The sequence below is a fragment of the Chrysochloris asiatica genome, unplaced genomic scaffold (genome assembly GCF_000296735.1).
Source record: "Chrysochloris asiatica unplaced genomic scaffold, ChrAsi1.0 scaffold00391, whole genome shotgun sequence".
In the NCBI taxonomy this organism is placed as follows: domain Eukaryota; kingdom Metazoa; phylum Chordata; class Mammalia; order Afrosoricida; family Chrysochloridae; genus Chrysochloris; species Chrysochloris asiatica.
In genome coordinates, this window is record NW_006408909.1 from 159,507 (window position 1) to 165,978 (window position 6,472).

Genomic DNA, 6,472 nt, shown 5'->3' on the forward strand with positions numbered 1-6,472 from the left:
ACCAGCCAAGCACGAGTACACACATACAAACAAGAATTACACAGAGAGCAGGTGGTGGCCTGGCAACGTCTTGCGTGTGGGGTCCCCACCCGGTCTCCTCCCTCCCTGCCTTCTTCGAATGGTGGCTGTTTATGCTGGACGTGTGGCCAGAGACAGGTAAGGATCACGTGGAACCTCAGCAACCTAAGACAGAGCCATTGCCATGCTGCAATGAGTTTCGATGACGGGTAAGATGGAGGAATTCGCACTGACTGCCTAAGACAGGCAGCGTCCCTTAAACAAATAATAAATAAGGGGGATTCTGTGGCAGACAGTGCAGACCCAGTCAGGAACTCAAGACACTGTGGGCCCAAGCGTTGCAGACCGTCCCAACCATAGGCTCTGAGGATCAGACTTTGGTCACCTAGCAGATATAGCAAACTGGCCCTCATCTGATTATTCTGTATGCTTGCTAGTAATCTCATACATGAGCCCTGGATAGCCACAGATAAATGTAAAAACCTTCCATAGAAACCGAGACGGTAAAGTCCAAAAAGGCAAAGTTTTTCCACCCCCCGCCCCCCCCAAAAAAAGCTAAAGAGGATAGAGAGAAACACTGTTAACTGTGGTATATGGAGGGGATTATAATCAATGTAATGAAACAAGTTATATGAATGGTTGAATGTGAAACCGATGTTGCGCCCTGTAAACTTCCACTCAACCCACAACAAAACCTTAAATTAAAAAAAAAAGAGTTACACAGAGAACATGACCAAATTAATACACTGTAATATTTTTTATACATGCAATTGTACATGCTAATATAGTATAGTCACAAAAGTATAATCTTAAGCAAAAATAAAAAGCAAGTATAAAACAGTGATTACACTACACAGCCATGGTTTTTTTGGGGGGTGGGGTGGGGCTGATGTGGAAGGATACAAAAGGAATGGGTTAAGAGTGATTGTCTCTGACCAGAAACATTTATGAGGTGAAGTACAGGGCAACCTACTTTTCATTTTATACCCTTCATATTACTTACATATTTTACCATATTCATGAATTCCTTTTTCAAAAAAACACATTAGAAAACTAATTTTAAAAAGTAACATTATTCTGCACACTAACAAGAATTAGAGCTTTATTTCAGAAACATTCAACCTGAACAGGGACATTTCAGAGGCCCAATTATTGTAAAGAACATTGTTTATATAAGAAAGCATTTTAAAATTGATCTTCTTCATTATCTAACAACTGTCAACATAAAAAAAGTCATTCAAGAATACCTATTAATAAAAAATTCTAAAGAAAATTTTCAAAAATAAATGTAAGTATAACAATATGGGTTTGTTGTGGTTGTTGTAAAGATACATATACAAAATTTAAAAGATCAAACAGTTCCACAAGACTCATAAAACGGTTCCATAAACCTCAACCACTGTGACAATATATCTTGTTATGGGTCTTCTTTCTCAGACTCTCTAGTTTACGAAGCATGATGTTCTTCCCCAGTATCCCAAGCATGAAATATTGGTCCCACTGATAACATGTCCAAAGTATGTCAAAGTCTCGCCATTCTCGCTTCTAAGAAGCATCTGGCTGCCCTTCTTCCAATATAGATTTGTATGTTTTTCTGGCAGTTCATGGTAACATTCAATATTTTTCACCAACACCATAATTAAACACATCAGTTCTTATTATTATTCATCATCCAGATTCTGTATACATGACTTGGGTCAAGCGCACCTTAGTCCTCAAAGTGACATCTTCACTTTTTAACACTTTAAAAAGGTCATTTGCAGATTTGTTCAATGTAATATAAAATTTGATTTCTAACTGTTGCTTCTATGCATGTTGATTGTGAATCCAAATAAAACCCTTGACCACGTCAGTATTTTCTACATTTATGTTGCTTTATTGGTCCAGTTGGGAGGACTTTTGTTTTCTTTTTGCTAAGGTATATAAATCCATCCTCAAGGACTTGAAATACTTACTGATGATTATCAGAGACTACAGATTTCAATATGTACTATATCTCAATGTAAAGAAAACAAAAATCTTCACAACTAGATCAATAAATATAATCATAATAAACAGAAAAAAAGATTGGTTGTCTAAGACTTCATTTTGCTTGAATCCACAATCAACTCTCATGGAAGCAGCAGTCAAGAAATCAAAGAGCACAATAGCAAAAAGATGGAGACAGTTTACACATCCATCAACAGACTAGCTAACAACAGCAATGTATCTTTGATCTTCTTCAATAAGCGCTGTAAATCCACTTCACTTTCAGCAAGTAAGGATGTGTCATCTATATTATAGGTTGTTAATGGTTAAATAAACTTTGGTACATACACACAATGGACTACAACACATTGAAGAATAACAATGAATCTGTAAAACACCTCACAACATGAATAAACTGGAGGACATTATTATGTTGAGTGAAATTAATCAATCACAGAAAAACAAATATTGTATTAGACCTCTGCTGTAAAAAGTTAAAAGAAAACAAATATATTTTCTAGATAGCATCAACATTCTATGATGGTTACAGGGGGCATGAGAGTTAAAAAATTGTTCACAGCCGGAGGGCAGACACGTTAATATGGCGACGGGGCAAGCAACATACATGAGGGAGGTTGGCAAGGAAAAGATTAAAGTAGCAAGAGACACAAAGAATAATAAAAAACTTCAAGTGAATAGAGGTAAATGTTAACTGATGGTACATGGACAGGACTGTAATCACTGTAATAAAACAAAGTATATAATTTGTTGAATGTAAAACAGATCATATGCTCTGTAAACATTCACTTAATTCACAAAAAAGTTTTTTTTTTTTTTTTTTTTTTTTTAAGAATCAAAACAACATACAGCATTAGGCAAATCTGCTGCAAAAGACCTTTTTCGTGTTAAAGGGCAAAGATGTCACTTTGAGGACTAAGGTGCTCCTGACCCAACCATGGTATTTTCAACCACCTCATATACAAGTTGGACAACGAATAAAGAAGACCAAAGAGGAATCAATACATTTGAATTATGGTGTCAGTAAAGAATATTTAAAGTACTATGGACTGCCAGAAAGGAGCTCTGGTAGTGTAGTGGTTATGAATCGGGCTGCTAACCTCAAGGTCAGCAGTTCAAAACTACCAGCGGTTCCGCATGACAAAGATGCGGCTTTCTGCTCCCATAAAGATTTGCAGCCTCAGAAACCCTGTGCAGGGTCACTGAGTTGGAACCGACTCCACGGTACTTAACAATAACAACAGCAAATGGACTGCCAGAAGAACAAACAAATCTGTCTTAGAAGTAGTCAGAATATTCCTTGGAAGTGAGAATGGAGAGATTTCGTCTCTCCATTTCGTATCCATTGGATACGTTGTTATAAGGGACCAGTCCCAGAAGAAGGATATCATGCTTGGAAACATGGAAGGTCAAAGAAAAAGAGGAAAATCCCTAAAGAGGTTGATTAACATAGTGACAGAAACAATGGGCTCAAACATAACAACTGTGATGGCACAAAACCAAGCAGTGTTTCGTGCAGTTTTGCAAAGGGTCGTTATAACTACCTAAAAACAGCAATGCATCTTTGATCGTCTTCAATAAGTGTTTTAAGTCCTCTTCACTTTCAGCAAGCAAGGTTGTGTCATCTATATCACAGGTTGTTAATGGGTCTTCCTCCAATTCTTATGCCAAGTTCTTCTTCATAAACTCCAGCTTCTCAGATTGTCTGCTCAGTATACAGACTAAATATAAGAAAAGGATACAACTCTGATACACATCTTTCCTGATTTTAAACCACACAATATTCCTATGTTCTGTTCCTGTTAGTCTATGTATAAGTTTTATATAAGGACAATTAAGTGCTCTGGAATTCCCATTCTTCTCAATGTTATCCATATTTTGTTATGATCCACACAGTTGAATACCTTTGCAGTGTCAGTGAAATGAAGGTAAGCATCTTTGTGGCATTCTCTGCTTTCAGCTAAGATACATCTGACATGAGCAATAATATCCTTTGTTCCATGTCCTCTTCTGAATCTGACTTGAATTCTGGCAGTGCCCTGTTGATGTACTACTGAAACCATTTTAAAACTATCTTCAGCAAAAATTTACTTGCATGGGATATTAATGATATTGTTCCATAATTTGCTTATCCTGCCAAACAGACACAAATATGAATCTCTTTAGAATGGACACAAATATGGATCTCTTCCATATAGATCTGAACTGAATACTAACGATACGACCAAAAGCCAGATGAGTTACGGGATGACACGAAGAAAGAAAAAGGTCATTTAAAAGACAGGAAAGAAAGACCAACATGTATGTTAGGAAAAACTGTGAAACTTGCTCTTGAATACAGAGAAACTAAAACCCATACCAAACCCACTACTGACTCATAACAATCCTATACAACTGCTTCACAGGGTTTATGAGGCTGTAATCTTTAAGAACCACCACTTGTCTGTCAGTTTGTAGTACTGTGGTAGCTTGTGAGCTGCGGGTATTTTAAATATCAGCAGGGTCACCCACGGTGGGGACAGGTTTCAGATGAACTTCCAGATGAAAACAGACTAGGAAGAAGGAGTGAAGAACTACTTCTGAATATTTAGTCACTGAAAACCTTATGAATAGCAGAGAAACACTAAGAGACACAATGCCGGAAAATGAGCTCCTCAGGTTGGAAGGCACTCAAAATGTGACTGGGGAAGAGCTTCCTCCTCAAAGTAGAGTTGACTGTGATGATGCAAATGGAGTAAAGCCCATGGGAGAAAACCAGCGGGACCTTCATTTGCTGATGGGGCACAACTCAAAATGAAGAGAAACAGCTGTAAACATCCATTAATAATCAGAACATGGAATGTATGAAGTATTGAATCTAGGAAAATTGGTAATTATAAAAAATGAAATAGAATGCATAAACATTGATATCTTAAGCATTAATGAGCTGAAATGGACTGGTAGTGGCCATTTTAAATCTGACACTATGGTTTACTATGCCAGAAATGACAAATTGAAGAGGAATGGTGTTGCATTCATTGTCAAAAAGAACATATTCAGATTAGTCATGAGTTACAACACTGTCTGTGATAGGATAATATCCATGAGCCTACAGGGAAGCCCAGTTAAGACCCCAGTGAGATGGACTGGCAAAATGGCAGCATCAATGGCCTCAAGCGTGGCAACAATTGTGAGGTTGGCCCAGGACCAGGCAGTGTTTTGTTCTGTTGTGCATAGGGTCACTATGAGTATGTACCTACTCAATGGCACCTAACAACGACAACAATCTTTATGGAAGCACACTGTCTCGTCTTTCTCCCCTAGAGCAGATAGTGGTTTGAACCACCAGCCTTGCAACTGGCAGCCTAATGTTTAACCCACTGTGCAACCAGGTTTTCAGGCAGGTAGCTAAGGCAAACAGAATTGATAGAGAGCTGAACAGAAGATTTAAACAGTGGCTCAAGAAAACAAAGTCAAGTATTATAATGAAATGTGCAAAGACCTGGAGTTAGAAAACCAAAAGAGAAGAATATGCTCAGCATTTCTCAAGCCAAACAAAAAAAAAATTTTTTTAAGTCAAGCCTCGAATTTAACACTGAAGAATTCTATAGGCAAAATATTAAATGATGCAGGGAACAACAAAAGAAGGATGATGGACGGTATACACAAAATCAGCATTCAACCATTTTTGTAGGTAGCATATAATCTACCTACAGAAGCGATGGCACCGAAGGAAAATGTTCAAGCCACACTGAAGGCACTGGTGAAAAATTAGGCTCCAAGAATTGGCAAAACATCCATTTGAGATATTGCAATAAATGGATACAGCGCCAAAAGCACTCACTCAATTATGCCACAAAATTTGGAAGGCAGCTACCTGTTCAACCAACTGGAAAAGATCCATATTTGTGCCCATCCCATAGAAATACTGCTTACATCCACACAAAAAAATAATAAAGCATGACAGGAAAGGATCAATCTCTTTTCAAGAAACTTAACTGAACAAACTCAAGAAGATTTCTAAGAGCAAAAAAATAACCTGCACCCAACAGGTGAAACTCATAAAGTGACAATCAAATATACAAACTTTTTATTGTGATTTGGGTAAAAGTTTACAGAGCAAACTGTTTTTCCACTTAACAATTAATACACATTTTATTTCCTAAGGCTGATTACAATCCCCACAATGTAAAAGCACTCTTCCCACTTCTTCCTGTTTCCCATTTCCGTTCATCCTTCTTTCCTATCCATTCCTACCTTCTGAATTTTATCCAACGCTGCCCTTATGATCTTATATGACACTGGACCAATAAACAACATTCTTATCAATGGAGAAAAGTATGAAGTTGTCAAGGACTTCATTCTTCTTGGATCAACTATCAACACTCGCGAAGTAGCAGTCAAGAGATCAGACGACGTATTGCACTGGGCAAATCTGCTGCACAGGAACTTTTTAAAGTATTGAAGAGCAGAGATGTCAGCTTGAGGA